The 16,070-nt window shown below is 40.5% G+C and overlaps 1 pseudogene; it reads left to right on the forward strand.

Moving 5' to 3' along the window:
- The first annotated feature begins 5,357 nt into the window (after positions 1-5,357).
- On the forward strand, positions 5,358-6,780 carry LOC119280448 (annotated as a pseudogene).
- The last annotated feature ends 9,290 nt before the right edge of the window (positions 6,781-16,070 follow it).

Raw genomic sequence — 16,070 nt, forward strand, 5'->3', positions numbered from 1 at the left:
GGTGCACAGTTAGGGAGAACACTTTCTTGAAATTGTTATGAGCGATCATCTTATTTACTACCGTCGTTCTAAGTAAACAAGATGCATAAACATAATAAACATCACATGCAATTATATATAGTAGTGACATGATATGGCCAATATCATATAGCTCCTTTGATCTCCATCTTCGGGGCTCCATGATCATCCTGTCGCCGGCATGACACCATGATCTCCATCATCATGATCTCCATCATCGTGTCTTCATGAAGTTGTCACGCCAACGACTACTTCTACTTCTATGGCTAACGCGTTTAGCAATAAAGTAAAGTAATTTACATGGCGTTCTTCAATGACACGCAGGTCATAAAAGATAAAGACAACTCCTATGGCTCCTGCCGGTTGTCATACTCATCGACATGCAAGTCGTAATTCCTATTACAAGAACATGATCTCATACATCACATATATCATTCATCATTCATCACAACTTTGGCCATATCATATCACAAAACACTTGCTGCAAAAACAAGTTAGACGTCCTCTAATTGTTGTTGCAAGTTTTACGTGGCTGCAATAGGGTTCTAGCAAGAACGTTTTCTTACCTACGTGAAAGCCACAACGTGATTTGTCAACTTCTATTTACCCTTCATAAGGACCCTTTTCATCGAATCCGCTCCAACTAAAGTGGGAGAGACAGACACCCGCTAGCCACCTTATGCAACTAGTGCATGTCAGTCGGTGGAACCAGTCTCACGTAAGCGTACGTGTAAGGTCGGTCCGGGCCGCTTCATCCCACAATACCGCTGAAGCAAGATAAGACTAGTAGTGGCAAGAAAGTTGACAACATCTACGCCCACAACAAATTGTGTTCTACTCGTACAATAGAGAACTACGCATAGACCTAGCTCTGATACCACTGTTGGGGAACGTTGAAGAAAATTAAAAATTTTCCTACGGTTTCACCAAGATCCATCTATGAGTTCATCTAGCAATGAGTCATGGAAGAGTGATTGCATCTACATACCATTTGTAGATCGCATGCGGATGCGTTCAATGGAACGGGGATGATGGAGTCGTACTCGCCGTGATTCAGATCACCGATGACCTAGTGCTGAACGGACAGCACCTCCGCGTTCAACACACGTACGGTGCGGATGACGTCTCCTCCTTCTTGATCCAGCAAGGGGGAAGGAGAGGTTGATGATGATCTAGCAGCACGACGGCGTGGTGGTGGATGCAGCAAAACTCCGGCAGGGCTTCGCTAAGCAACTACGGGAGGAGGAGGAGGTGTTGCAGGGAGGAGGGAGGCGCCTAGGCTTATGGGTGCGGCTGCCCCTCCCTCCCCTCCCTTTATATAGGTGCAAGAGAGAGGGGGAGGGCGCAACCTTGCCCCTTCCTCCAAGGAAGGGGTGCGGCCAAGTGGGGGGGAGGAGTCCATCCTCCCCAAGGCACCTCGGAGGTGCCTTCCCCTCTTTTGACTCTTCCCTCTCCTTTATCTCTAGGCGCATGGGCCTCTTGGGGCTGGTGCCCTTGGCCCATATAGGCCAAGGCGCACCCCCTACAGCCCATGTGGCCCCCCGGGCTGGTGGACCCCCCGGACCCCTTTCGGTACTCCCGGTACAATACCGATAATGCCCAAAACTTTTCCGCCGACCAAAATAAGACTTCCCATATATAAATCTTTACCTCCAGAACATTCCGGAACTCCTCGTGACGTCCGGGATCTCATCCAGGACTCCGAACAACATTCGGTTTGCTGCATACTCATATTCATACAACCCTAGCGTCACCGAACCTTAAGTGTGTAGACCCTACGGGTTCGGGAGACATGCAGACATGACCGAGACGGCTCTTGGGCAATAACCAACAGCGGGATCTGGATACCCATGTTGGCTCCCACATGCTCCTCGATGATCTCATCGGTTGAACCACGATGTCGAGGATTCAAACAACCCCGTATACAATTCCCTTTGTCAATCGGTATTTTACTTGCCCGAGATTCGATCGTCGGTATCCCAATACCTCGTTCAATCTCGTTACCGGCAAGTCACTTTACTCGTACCGTAATGCATGATCCCGTGACCAAACACTTGGTCACTTTGAGCTCATTATGATGATGCACTACCGAGTGGGCCCAGTGATACCTCTCCGTCATACGGAGTGACAAATCCCAGTCTCGATCCGTGTCAACCCAACAGACACTTTCGGAGATACCTGTAATGCACCTTTATAGTCACCCAGTTACGTTGTGACGTTTGGTACACCCAAAGCACTCTACGGTATCCGGGAGTTACACGATCTCATGGTCTAAGGAAGAGATACTTGACATTGGAAAAGCTCTAGCAAAACGAACTACACGATCTTGTGCTATGCTTAGGATTGGGTCTTGTCCATCACATCATTCTCCTAATGATGTGATCCCGTTATCAACGACATCCAATGTCCATAGTCAGGAAACCATGACTATCTGTTGATCAACGAGCTAGTCAACTAGAGGCTCACTAGGGACATATTGTGGTCTATGTATTCACACGTGTATTACGATTTCTGGATAATACAATTATAGCATGAATAAAAGACAATTATCATGAACAAGGAAATATAATAATAATACTTTTATTATTGCCTCTAGGGCATATTTCCAACAGTTCATGCAGCTCATACGGAAGGAAACCATGTTGGAGTGAGTCCTCCGGCGCCGTGGGCAGCGCCGGGCCCACATAATCAAGGTCGTGGGTGCTCCAGCACCCCACCGCCAGTGCCGCACCGCAAGAACTTACAGTTACAGCAGGCTGTTCTTCAAGTGCCATTGATGCCATGAATTATCTTGCACAAGTCTTGCAAACTTCATCACTTTAATGTTTTTAGTGCATTGTGGTGGCAGTGCCACTAAAATGTTCCTAGAGTTCAGAAATAAGTATGGTAGTGATGGTTGTACCCTTTTCTACAATTATGAACTTTAATTAAAAATTATATTTACATGATAATCCTATGGAATCGCCTCGCACCACTGCAATCATCTAAAAGATGCTTTATGGCGCAGTCCACAAGAGTGTTCTTTCTATTCTCATGTGCACCAACATCTGTTTATATTTTTGGCTATTTCCAGTATACTAGAAAATTATGAAAATAGTTCTGAACACCATAATAAATCTATATCGACCTGCAAAAATTCATGTTCATATGTTCTGTCATTTGTGACAAACAAATAAAATAGAAGATTCAACAAATAAAATAGAAGATTCAGTGAATTCTTAACTTGAATAAATATTAGCTAACAAATATGACTCAACACAAATATGGATGGTTAGATAGTGGGGTGTTGGTCCATCGGGGTTCAGCCACACCCTTTCTTATATATCAGGATCACTTGGGCGGATGGTATCCCTCACCTGACGATGAACTGCAATATTACATTATGTCTAAATAACACTTGCCTCATGTGATGACTGACACTTGTACCACACTACAAAACCTTTGGCTATGTATAGTGACCGTCCCCGAATATATGAAGAACAACCAATGCAACAAGCATGTGCAATTTATTTATTGAAGGGTAATAATGAAATGTGAAATCCTTAGGTCACACTCCTGTTGTTGTTGTCACACCTTAGGTTACTGATATCTCCAATAGAGTATTGAAACAAGTAGTGGATATGGTTTTATTGTCTTTTATAGGAAAGTTTATGTTGCGTGAATATACAATTCAGGTGTGTGTATTTTGAAAAACCACAAGGCGCAAGAATAAATGAACACAAGGTAGGCACATTTGGAAGGTAGGACTCTCAAATATAATAGTAGTAAAATTGCAGGACGAATGTCATGGCATGTTAGATCTTACAAAAAAACTCATTTTGGATGGTGCACAAGAGAAAAAAAGAGAATTTCAGAGATTGGATGTTACTTGATTAGTAAGAGAGAATAGTTAGTGGAAGACATAAGATGCATCGAAACAGTCAAAGGATTTTTTTTCCTGTTAGGTTTGGCCTCATGTTTGGTTTCCTCCAAAACTTGTAGAAAAACTTCCTAACCTCTTGAATCATTTGTTGTGATTGTATGATTCCAATTGCAGGTATGTGAATATTTTCTTAGTCACTGCCTAGAAATCGAAGGGTAAAAGAGAAAGGAAAATGCAAGAATTTGATGCAGTCTTATGATTTAAGGGGGGTGAAATGATGCTAGATTGTGCGAAAGAACTTAAGATTCTATCAAAGAGAATGGAGTGGATAAAAATATATTCCCATAGAATCTAGTGCAAATGAATTGTAAAGATAAATTACTATGGTTTATACTCCTTAAAAGAAAAAATGCTAGAGAGCTGCCCCCATGGAAAACCTAGTGCTACCCTCATGTCGCTGGGGAGGAAGGCATACAACAATCAAAGCAAATAATCTTAGTATCCATGTATGATCTCATAGGTCCAACATCACAAAAAAATAACAAATGATGTATATCATGGTGAATTCATGAACATAAATGTCTACATTGCAAAAAATTAGTTTTTTTAAAAGATAGGTCCTTTCTAGAAGATCCATTCAAAATGGATCATTGAAACCCTAAATAGTACTACAATCTAAAAGCAGAGTACACTAATCATTAGTACATCGCCAAACCATTACAATTTTTCCCTACAGGGCCATTAATTACAAAGACAATGATCAACCTTAAATCAAAAAACAAGAAAGTTGATCTATTGGCCTAACTAAACAGAGCAAAAACCACACACACCTCAACTTTTTCGAACAACTGACGCAAAGGGCTCGCATAATACTATCAGAAGCACGAAACGCATGAAGCCCTAAACATCATGATAATCGTACGTGGTCCATATAAATGAGGGCCAAAACTTGCCGAAGTCAGAAGCGAGGCCTCCTGGTTGTCGATGCTCAGACACCATGGTATTCTTCGTCGTAATGATCGTTGACGATCTTGGCCATCATCAATCAGTCGTCCCAGTCACTCCTTTGTCCCATTTGCCACTTTAAACGACAACGTTGGAGAGGACAGGTGCAGTGAGTTGGAAAACGAGGTAGCGACATGTACATATAGAACTTTTCTTTTTCTATTTTTAGAAAAGTATTATGTAACAAGCCAGTTTAGCCCACGCGGCGTTGTCACATTAACAAGCTTATTAATGTCAACATATACGGTATATTTTCATATATTCTTATTTAGTGTTGTAGATACAGACTGATTTCTCTATTAAATTGATTAAATGAAATAATTAAAAGCAAGTTTCAAATAATAATAATCAAAAGCAAATATATTATGCATTAATATATGTCTCTGTGGGCGCTGCTACCAGTTTTTGCCTGGCAGTCGGCAATATATAAGTACGGCAAAGTGCACAGCGCCGTCCGGAACAAGAGCCAGCGATGGCATCCTCCTCCATTGCGGTCGCGGCTGCTCTGATCCTCTGCATCCTCGTCGCCCATGCCCATGGCTGCTACGCCAAGCACCACGCGGCTCCTTCTGCGGCCAACTCCAGCTGGCTTGATGCCAAGGCGACATGGTACGGTGCGCCCCATGGTGCCGGGCCTGACGACAATGGCGGCGCGTGCGGGTTCAAGAACGTCAACTTACCACCCTTCTCCTCCATGACCTCCTGCGGCAACCAGCCGCTCTTCAAGGACGGCATGGGCTGTGGCTCCTGCTATCAGGTATGATACGACCCACCTCACGCTATCATTAGTTTACTACACACCTGCAACCAATTATGTTATTCCCTCCAATCCATATTAATTATCGCTGATTTGTTACAATTTTATACTGAATAATTAAAATTTAATATAGATTGGAGGGAGTACCACTATAATCTATTTATTTTTACAAACCAATATGTTACCAGCCCATTGTTTTTCAGCCATTATTATTCGCGTGCAGCCTGTAACGTCGTGCACTACAAGTGCAGATAAGGTGCTTAAAGTCAGACCACCCTGCGTGCTCCGGTGTGCCGAAGACGGTGATCATCACGGACATGAACTACTACCCGGTCTCCCGCTACCACTTTGACCTCAGTGGCACCGCCTTCGGAGCCATGGCCAAGGACGGCCGCAACGACGAGCTCCGCCACGCCGGCATGATCAACATGCAGTTCAAGAGGTACCACACCCACCTGCCTATAATGCCAGTCAGCATCATAACCATCGTCTTACCTTATTGAGATCGAGAGCTAGACGATATTGTGTGTTTATGAGACGACACGCACTGACACACCTAAGGGACATGACTGTGCAGGGTGCCGTGCCAATACCCGGGGTTGACGGTGACGTTCCACGTGGAGGAGGGGTCAAACCCATTCTACATAGCAATCCTAGTGGAGTACGAGGACGGCGATGGTGATGTAAAGCAGTTGGACATCATGGAGTCACGACCGGGCGCTGTTAGTGGCGGCAAGATGGCTCCAACGGGGCAGTGGGTGCCCATGAAGGAGTCGTGGGGATCCATCTGGAGGATGGATGCCCACACCCCATGAAGGCGCCATTCTCATTGCGCATCACCAACGAGTCCGGCAAGACACTCGTCGCCGAACAGGTCATCCCCATCGATTGGAAGCCCAACAAAACCTACAGCTCCCTCGTCCAGTTTCATTAATTGATTGATCGGCCAGATATGCCCATATATATATGAAAGCAATGAAAAGGGGAGCACCCTGATTTGTTGAAGAAAAAAAATAAATATGGTACATGCGTGCGTGCCTATGTTGCATGTGTGTCCGTCCATCGTGTAATTCATGGGCTTATGTATCCATCTATATCAATTAATGTTATACAATTGCTTATTTACGGTAATGTTATACATTTACGGTTATGCATTAGGCACATAGATTTGATATGCGCGACATGATCCCTTAGCTTTATTATTAGTTTTTTCTACGTGGAAGCTTTATTCGGACGGCATAGCACATTACCAGGAACCGCAGCTTTGCTGAGTGCAGGGAAAAACGTCGGTAATGAGTTACTTTGTTGAGTGCTTATCACCAGAAACTCGGCAAAGAGTCGTTCTTTGCCGAATTTCACCACGTGTCAACTTGGCAATCCTCCATCAATGACCGAGTGGCCCATTAAAGGGCGTGCCACCCCGCACCAACTTTGCCGTGTGCCCCCAGCTCGTGTTCAACATTGTGGCTGGCTTGTTTGCAGAGTTTTCCTAGAAGTCGAGTGCTTTAGTAAGGAAACTAGTCAAATACAGGTCAAAACCATGCAGAGTGGGGGACTTGGTAAAGGCCTTGCCAGCAGACAAACAAGGTCCTCCTCACTGTCGAGTTTCTTCCTAAGGATTTCACCATTTCGGGAAAAAAATCAATAGATATCAGGTGTCGACACTTGGTATGTTTGACGAGTACAACACCCTGCAAATGGTCAATCATCTTTTGTTTTCAATTTATTTTTTGGGCATCCCTCCATAGAAATCAATATATACTTATATATGCAAAGTTTGGGCAATGAGAGGATCTTAGAAATGATGGTGATGGTAGCATGACCCTTGTGTAGAAGTAAGATTTGGTCAATATGTGCAACCCTTGGAAACTCATTTAATTAAAAATTACAACTTCTAATAAAATAATGCATACTTATCTAACATGTCATAATAAAATAGCTAAGCAATCTGAATTGTATTAGTATCAGCAACAAAACCTGGCATGCCAAGCAGATCATAAGTGTCATGGTTGTCATTTCTTTCATCTTCCTCTTCAATCCAATGCAGGACTCGGTATGTGATTTGTTGTAGTACTAAAAAATTGCTCATCATCACACTATGGTACAAGAAAATTAAAGCAAACCATCCACTATGAATTTAGAAGTAACGCTTGCCTTAAAATCCTCGTGGAGCATTTCTACGACGTTCTTAGATCGGACAAGAGCATCACCGGCTTTTTTGGTAAAAGGGTGAATTTTAACTCATAATGCTGCACCACCTCATTTATCCTCTTTTTGGGCCTATTTGCGTTTCTAACAATTAGTCGGCTCGATTAAGGAGAGAATTCATAGATCGGTCAGCGTGGCGTGTCTACACATTGCTTAGGGGAGCTTCTATATGACGCATTCTGTGAAAAATGGGGGAGACCATGACTAGGCCGGTCCATTTAATGAGCATGACTAGCAAACAACATACTCTAGCGTCTGGAGTACTTTAGCGATACAAACTATATTAACCCGATCATTTTAGAAACTGGTTGTTTTAGGCGGTTTTATGAATTTCATTTTTTTTACAATAATGTTGTGACAAGTGTTCGAACAAGTGATGTCAACACCGATGACTTCCCGATTAAGATAGGACTGCATCAGGGGTCAGCTTTGAGCCCTTATCTTTTTGCATTGGTGATGGATGAGGTCACAAGGGGTATACAAGGAGATATCCCATGGTGTATGCTCTTTGCGGATGATGTGGTGCTAGTTGACGATAGTCGGACGGGGGTAAATGGGAAGTTAGAGTTATGGAGACAAACCTTGGAATCGAAAGGGTTTAGCCTTAGTAGAACTAAAACCGAGTACATGATGTGCGGTTTCAGTACTACTAGGTGTGAGGAGGAGGAGGTTAGCCTTGATGGCCAGGTGGTACCTCGGAAGGACACCTTTCGGTATTTAGGGTCAATGTTGCAGGAGGATAGGGGTATTGATGAAGATGTGAACCATCGAATCAAAGCCGGATGGATGAAGTGGCGCCAAGCTTCTGGCATTCTCCGTGACAAGAGAGTGCCACAAAAGCTAAAAGGCAAGTTCTACAGGACGGCGGTTGAAGTGGCGCAATGTTGTATGGCGCGGAGTGTTGGCCGACTAAAAGGCGACATGTTCAACATTTAGGTGTGGCGGAGATGCGTATGTTGAGATGGATATGTGGCCACACGAGGAAGGATCGAGTCCGGAATGATGATATACGAGATAGAGTTGGGGTAGCACCAATTGAGGATAAGCTTGTCCAACATCGTTTGAGATGGTTTGGGCATATTCAGCGCAGGCCTTCAGAAGCTCCAGTGCATAGCGGACGGCTAAAGCGTGCGGAGAATGTCAAGAGAGGGCGGGGTCGACCGAATTTGACATGGGAGGAGTCCGTTAAGAGAGACCTGAAGGATTGGAGTACTGACAAAGAGCTAGCTATGGACAGGGGTGCGTGGAAGCTTAATATCCATGTGCCAGAGCCATGAGTTGGTTGCAAGATCTTATGGGTTTCACCTCTAGCCTACCCCAACTTGTTTGGGACTAAAGGCTTTGTTGTTGTTGTTTGTTGTTGATTTTTTTAAACATGAATAGTTATTGAAAAGGTGAACAATTTTTTAAGAACATAATGATGTTTTTAAACATGGGTATTTTTTTAAATGCAAATATTTTCCAAAAAATCAAATATTTTTAAACTTTTCGAACATTTTCTAAGTGCGAATAATTTTTAATATTTTAAACTTTTCTAAAATACCTAAAATTATTTCAAAACATGAATATTTTTTGAGAACCCATAAAATTTCTTACAATACAGTTCCTACTATTTGAATTCTGAACACTTCTTTGAAATTTCCGAACATTTTTTAGATATGAAATTCTGGAAAGTTCTAGCAACTGAAGAAAATCGCAAGAAGGACAAACAGGAGAAGATAAATAATGTGAAACTAAAGCGGAGAGGAACGTTCTCGAAAGTTTCTGCATCCAGGGTTGGATTGTGTAAAGCACGTACGTACTAAATGGGCGGCCCATATATATCTGATATTCGGTCGTTCGCCCATGCGAAGCCACGGATGCTATATCGCGCCTGCAGGTCTCTACCTCCAAGTTCATTCGCTCGTTCTAAAGTATAGGTCTTGTCTGTTTGTTTCCCTTTCGTTTTATTTTATTTTTATTTTGGTTTTCCTTTGCTTCATTGGTTTTGTGTTTTTACATCACTGTTCTTCATTACTTTCACTGTTTTTACCAGTTTTTTATTTTCTTTTTTTCTTCTTTATCTTTTTTTCTATTTCGGTTTTTACTCCTTTGCTTTTCCCTTAATTTTTCTTTGTTTGTTTCTGTTTTTTTTCGATTATTATAGGTTTTCTTTATTTTCACTGTAAAAAAATCTATACACTAGGAACCTTTTTTGTATACAAGGTTAATATTTTTCAAATAAGTGATTAACATGTTTGAAAACTTATATACACATTGTACATTTTGTTTTTCCAAAAAAAATCAAGACACCAACCACTACAGTTAGATTTATTAGATTTGTTGCTAAAATATCGGTATTAAGCCCGAAACTGCCAGCGGATGGCCAGTGAGCTAAAAAAACGAAAGAATGGGTTACATTTTTCATATGCTCTCCTCTTATAGATAGGACGAACAAAGAACAAAGTTTTTCGATCACTTACTTGGCTCGCCCTTTTTTGATCGGTTTTTTAATGCAAATATATATATATATATATATATATAAGACAAATATTTCCTACAAGCAGTGGTAGTTACCACCACTTGCGTTTTGTATGTTGTATGTAGTATCTGCCGAAACCGAGAATACGTACATGTAGTATGTAGTATATAACAATGATTAGGAGTATATATACTAATTTTTAGGTAGTATGTACCATGTTTTGATTATGCTCTTTTTTATGTACAAATATGTACGTGTTTCACAAATATAACAAAAACTATGGGCTCATATGCAATTTTTTCATGTAACTTGCTTTGAAATATCTTAGATATAGTATATGAACATATTTAAAGTAATAAAATATTATATATAATACCACATGATAGTATATGAGACATATGGGGTAACTACCACCGGGTGGTAGGATGGATTTTCCATATACATATATAAATAAATAAATAAATAAATAAATAAATAAATAAATAAATAAATAAATATATATATTTATGACAACTTTTGACAACTTTTTGTTTGGCATTTTGTTTTACGTAACATTTTGGAAATACAAGATAAATATCGTTTAAAACATATATATTTATGACAACTTTTTCCATAAACAGTGTACATTTTTGTATATATCAGAATATTTGATATATACGTGTTTAGTATTTTTGTAATGAATAATTAACATTTTTTTATCTGTTCGTTTTCCATACACATTTAACATTTTTCTATATAAATCAGTAACAGATATAAAATGCCTAACATGTCCAAAGACAAGATTATCATTTTTTGAACTTATTTTTATGCCTTTTTTCCATACACATTAGTCATTCTTTGTATACATTTATAACATTTTATGTATACATTAACATTTTTAAATGCTTTAGTAACTTTTTTAGAAATAAATGAAGAACTTATTTTAGTTATGTCATTTCTACTTTATTCTATATGCATTGTACATTTTTTGTGTACATTGTAAACATTCTTTACTATACACATTTAGCATTTTAAAATGCACGAGTAACACGTTTCAACTTTTGTATGTAAAGTGATTTTTATAATAGATATAGTAAGAATATTTCGAGATCCAACCGAAAGTTAAAAAAAAACAAATATAAAATTGTGAAAGAACCCCGGTAGAAATCAAAATGGTGAAGGCTTGTGTCCGCGCTGGCCGGTCTAATAGGGATTACCATCGCTTAAAGGGCCAAATCAACGACGACGTATGATTACTACCTGGTCAATTCTGGCAGCAATTTATATTTTGGTGTAACTTTTGTTTTTATTTCTGCAAATGAAAATATAGTGCTTCAATTTTCGAAAAGGTCATCACGGGTTTAAAAATGTTTTGCAGTGCAAAAAATGTGCTCGTACAACTTCTATAAAAACATTAACACAATTAAAACATGTTCATGATTTTTTTTAAATGTTCAGAGAATGTAAAAAATTGATGGTCTTTAGACCAAATGTTTTTGCATCATTCAGATATAAGTTTGTTACGGTTAAAAAATGTTTATCAATATTTCGAATTTTTATACAATGTAAAACCAACTATTCACATAATTTAGGAAAAAAAGTCCGTATCATACGAAATGTTTTGCTGACATTTTAAAAAATGTCCACGGCTTCCAAAATATGTCTGCATCATTTGAAAAATAAATATTTATGGGTTAGTGGAAAATAATAGATGTATATCAAAAAATATGTTCCACATTTATATGGGAAAATGAAAACGTGTACTGGAAAAAGTAGACATGCATAGAAAAATATAAATATAAAATATTAAAGAATAAAGAGAAAACCAAAAAATAAAACCAAGGAAAATTAAAAAGCAAAAAAGGAAGAGAAAAAGCACAAATGAAAGACATGGAAGAAAAAAAACACGTAAGGCTCTATAACTGGTTCATATCTGTCTATAGAACCTTTCTAAAACTATGCCACTGGGCTAGCCCACTAAAGAAAACTCCTTGAGGCGATGCTTATCTTCCACCTCGCAATAAGTGACGTAAAGCTTTTGTGCCGTTGGCACAATAGCAACCCGGTAATGATCAACTGAGTTGATCGCGGCTATAAGTTCGTAACACACGTTGAAAGAGGTACATGCTCGAGCAGTGGGTCTGCTAGTAGATTTGGAGTATCCAATAGCATGATCCGACGGTTGGTGAGCTCAAATTCATGTGGCCGCTGTAAGTGGCACTGTTCTACTGTTTACTAGAACATAAAAGCGTGTGTTGCTGCGCCCGTCCATTATAAGGTAGAATGAGAAAAATATAGTAGTATATTTGAATAATCTAAAAAAATGTAGACATTAAATTTAAAAAAAAATCTGATGAACATTGCTTGGGTCAGTGATGTAGAACAAGGAAAATAATTGTATGTTTTGTTCAAGCTAGCAGATATTCTGATTTCACAATACTGGGTCACACTAATGCTACATACATATTATTGTGGTGTTTACAAAGTGTCTGTTCAAAACTGAGCATACCATGTATCATGGGCAAATTTGTGTCCCTCCAGCCTTATGCTAGATAAGTTTCTATAGCGATTTTGTATGAAAAACTGAAAATAATAAGATTGTAGACACTCCAGGCTTTCGAAAAATTTCTAGGTTAGCCAATGTGTTATGAATTCAATGGTCCAGCTTGTACATGCGCACTTGTGACTTCAGCTCACCTTCCCGTGACTTTGTTATTTGCTTAAAGAGTTGTACCTCCTTTGTTTCAAAAAAGTAAGTAAAGAGTTGTACCTCCTCGGATGCTCTATGAAACAAAAACTCCCCACTATATCATCTTTTAACATTGGTTCCTGCATATTGCAATAAGGATATAAAATCTATACAACAAAACAGAAATGTTCATATAGCTTCAAATTGTGAGGATAAGAAAAGGTTGGTAGAGAGATAACTTATAGGAACTCAGTTATACTGTTGTCATAAATCATAACGCTCAGCATGAAACTGGGAAGGCTCTAGTGCCATTCCTCCCAAGGCTGTTTTAAATAAAAATAGGAGCACATTACCAAGACAAGAACCTTTCAAGTTTCAAGGATGCTGAAGTAATGGGAATGAAAAAACAAACCCTTATAAGACTGATAATAAGCTCTCATGAGTAAACACAAGCTATAATCACCACAGTTGGCAAAGCTTAAGGACCAAAAGAAACACATCCTCCAAAGCTACATCATCTGGAAGCAGAGTAGAGGAATATTTGCACGACTGTTTTTGCATACGGAGGTTTTAGCTCGACTGATGCAACCTTGAAATAGTGGACTAATCGCAACCAAATAATATCCTATAGAGCACGAAATAAATCGTTGATCCTTTTGGATTAAGATAAGTTATGATTTCCTTTCTAAACACCAAAAATGGTACATAAAACATGCATCGGAACTGGTAAAGAGATCTTGCCTTATCATGCATGATAGAAACATCGTCTACCAGAATCTAGTAGAGAAGATGGAGATCGTCTCATAATCTTGGGGCTCTTGATCTTTGCTGTTCTTGGTCATTGATCTCATGGGGCAGCCGAGGACGCTAGCTACTTTCTTGAGAGGAAACTCTAAATGAAAAAACAACACAAAGAGGCGGATGCCAGCAGGGAATGGACGTCGACGGCGTGTGCTGCCGCAGTGCCGCCGCGGCCGCCATGGAGCAGGACTCGACATGGGAAAGAAAGGATCCACCATGGGGGGCTGCGGAGGAACATTAGAGGCCACCGGATCCGAGGCACACGTGAAGTATAATCTCGCTGCCGGGACACACGATGGCGGCAGCGAAGTGTACAGGAACAGAGGAACAACTTTTTTTTTGGAATTGAACAGAGGAACAACTTGGGATAGGGCTGGTGACAAACGAAGGAGCAAAGCTGGGAAGGCTTTGCACGTTAGACTGTACTTCCTGGGCCTCAACCTACATGGCCCGATTACTCACACAAGCGCAGCTCGTTCCGCAGAGCAGCAGCCCATGAAACTGCTATTTAAGCGGATCACGCTGCTGAAGGGGTTATTAATTAGCGTAAGAAAACTGTTGATGACCGAGCTGAAATCTGGGACGTTCGTGGCAGTGATCGGACGATGGGGAGCTCCAAATCGCTGTGGGGGCTCATAGGTGGCTCCGTTTTACTGTTTCTCAACTAGTGGTTGGGGCGCCACCCGGTGGCGCCTCCTAAGAGAAAGTTAGGGGCGGTGCCAGGTGGATTGCGCCCCTTATACTCACCTGCTTGTACTATGTAGTGTTATTGCATTAGACTCAAAGTACATCAATATGAAAGTTGGTGACTGGAACAATAAGATAGAGCTATACAACACATTCACAAAATGGATCGGTCTTAAAAGAATAATAGTGACATCATATATACTAAGAGGCTTGTATGAACACAAAAGCAATAGTCGGTGGTTCAAAAGTGATAAAATGATAGGACTTGCTAATATAAACCACCAACTGATTCAAAAAGTACAGCACCACAGAGGATATGTCAAGAACAAATCAACAAGAGCAGCGCGCGGAACGACCTGTCAATGATGTGCAACATCCTAATCCATGGAATGACCCGTCAATGATGTGCAACATCCTAATCCATGAGAGCCGTGTCTCCTACTATAACGCCTGATGCTAGATTAGTCCCCGAAGATGCCCCCGCTGGGCAGTGGAAATGAACGGCTTCCAAAAAGGCAAGAACACAAAACATGAATATAGGAAGAGGCAGAAGCAAGGAGAGGAGAGGGACCAAACGGCGGCGGCACTTACCTTTTATCTGCTGACCACCGTATCATTCGTCATCGTCACCTCCCACGCCTCGCCCACCACTGCTGATCAACACCGCACTGTCATATTCATGTCAGTACTTCAATAAAAGTGAATTTTCTCCATACAGGGTTTTGTGCTTCTGCTGCTAGAATGCATCTACGAAGTCCCTATATAGTATATGTGATCAAATTTACTCCTCTCCAACGTCCATAATTACCATCTACTCCCTATGTTCCTAAATCTCTTAGATTCTGACATGAACATGATACTATACTGACATGGTGTACTGGCATTGTTTTAGAATGACGAGGTGGTCCTCACGCCCTGGCGTCGATCTATTCTAGCTGCCCGCCTCATGCTCCGCATGGATCTATGCCCGTCTTCCTTTCTCCTAGTATTCCTGCGTGAAGCCGTTGTCGCTACCGCCAGGCCCACATCAAGCAAGAATAGAAATTAAGTGTATTTTAGTTCAGAGATATATAGGTGATCTTATCAGTTCAGTCAGTCACATACTGAACAGTAGTTCACTGAGGTGAGAATTTTGCATTTGGTACAACTACCTATCTAAAAACATCCAGAACCTCAACCCAGCTGATATTGGGTGTCCAAACTGAATCATTGCATCCCCAAACATGGAATCATGGTTGAGTTTTAAGTCTCAAGAATCTGCGTAATTATGGTCATATGCACTGCCATTTTATTTAGATACGCAGGCCAATAGTACACTAATAAACACACAAATTTCAAGTTTTAATATTTTTTATAAAGAATTACTTAGTGTCAAAGCAAGATACAGGACTAAATCTGTTTATATGTTCGAGAAAGAAATTACCAGACCGAGCTACACAAGCATGGTATAAAATTCGTCTTTGCAAATTTGTGTCGATGCCCCTCTAAGGTTGTAACTTCAAACATCAAGTCATGTTGCATTTTCTCGACGCATTCCTGACATATCAAGATTCAATCACATAAATCCACAAAAATCTAAAACCTATAGAAAGATCAAACAGAA

This window comes from Triticum dicoccoides, chromosome 3B (assembly GCF_002162155.2).
Source record: "Triticum dicoccoides isolate Atlit2015 ecotype Zavitan chromosome 3B, WEW_v2.0, whole genome shotgun sequence".
Classification (NCBI taxonomy): Eukaryota; Viridiplantae; Streptophyta; class Magnoliopsida; order Poales; family Poaceae; genus Triticum; species Triticum dicoccoides.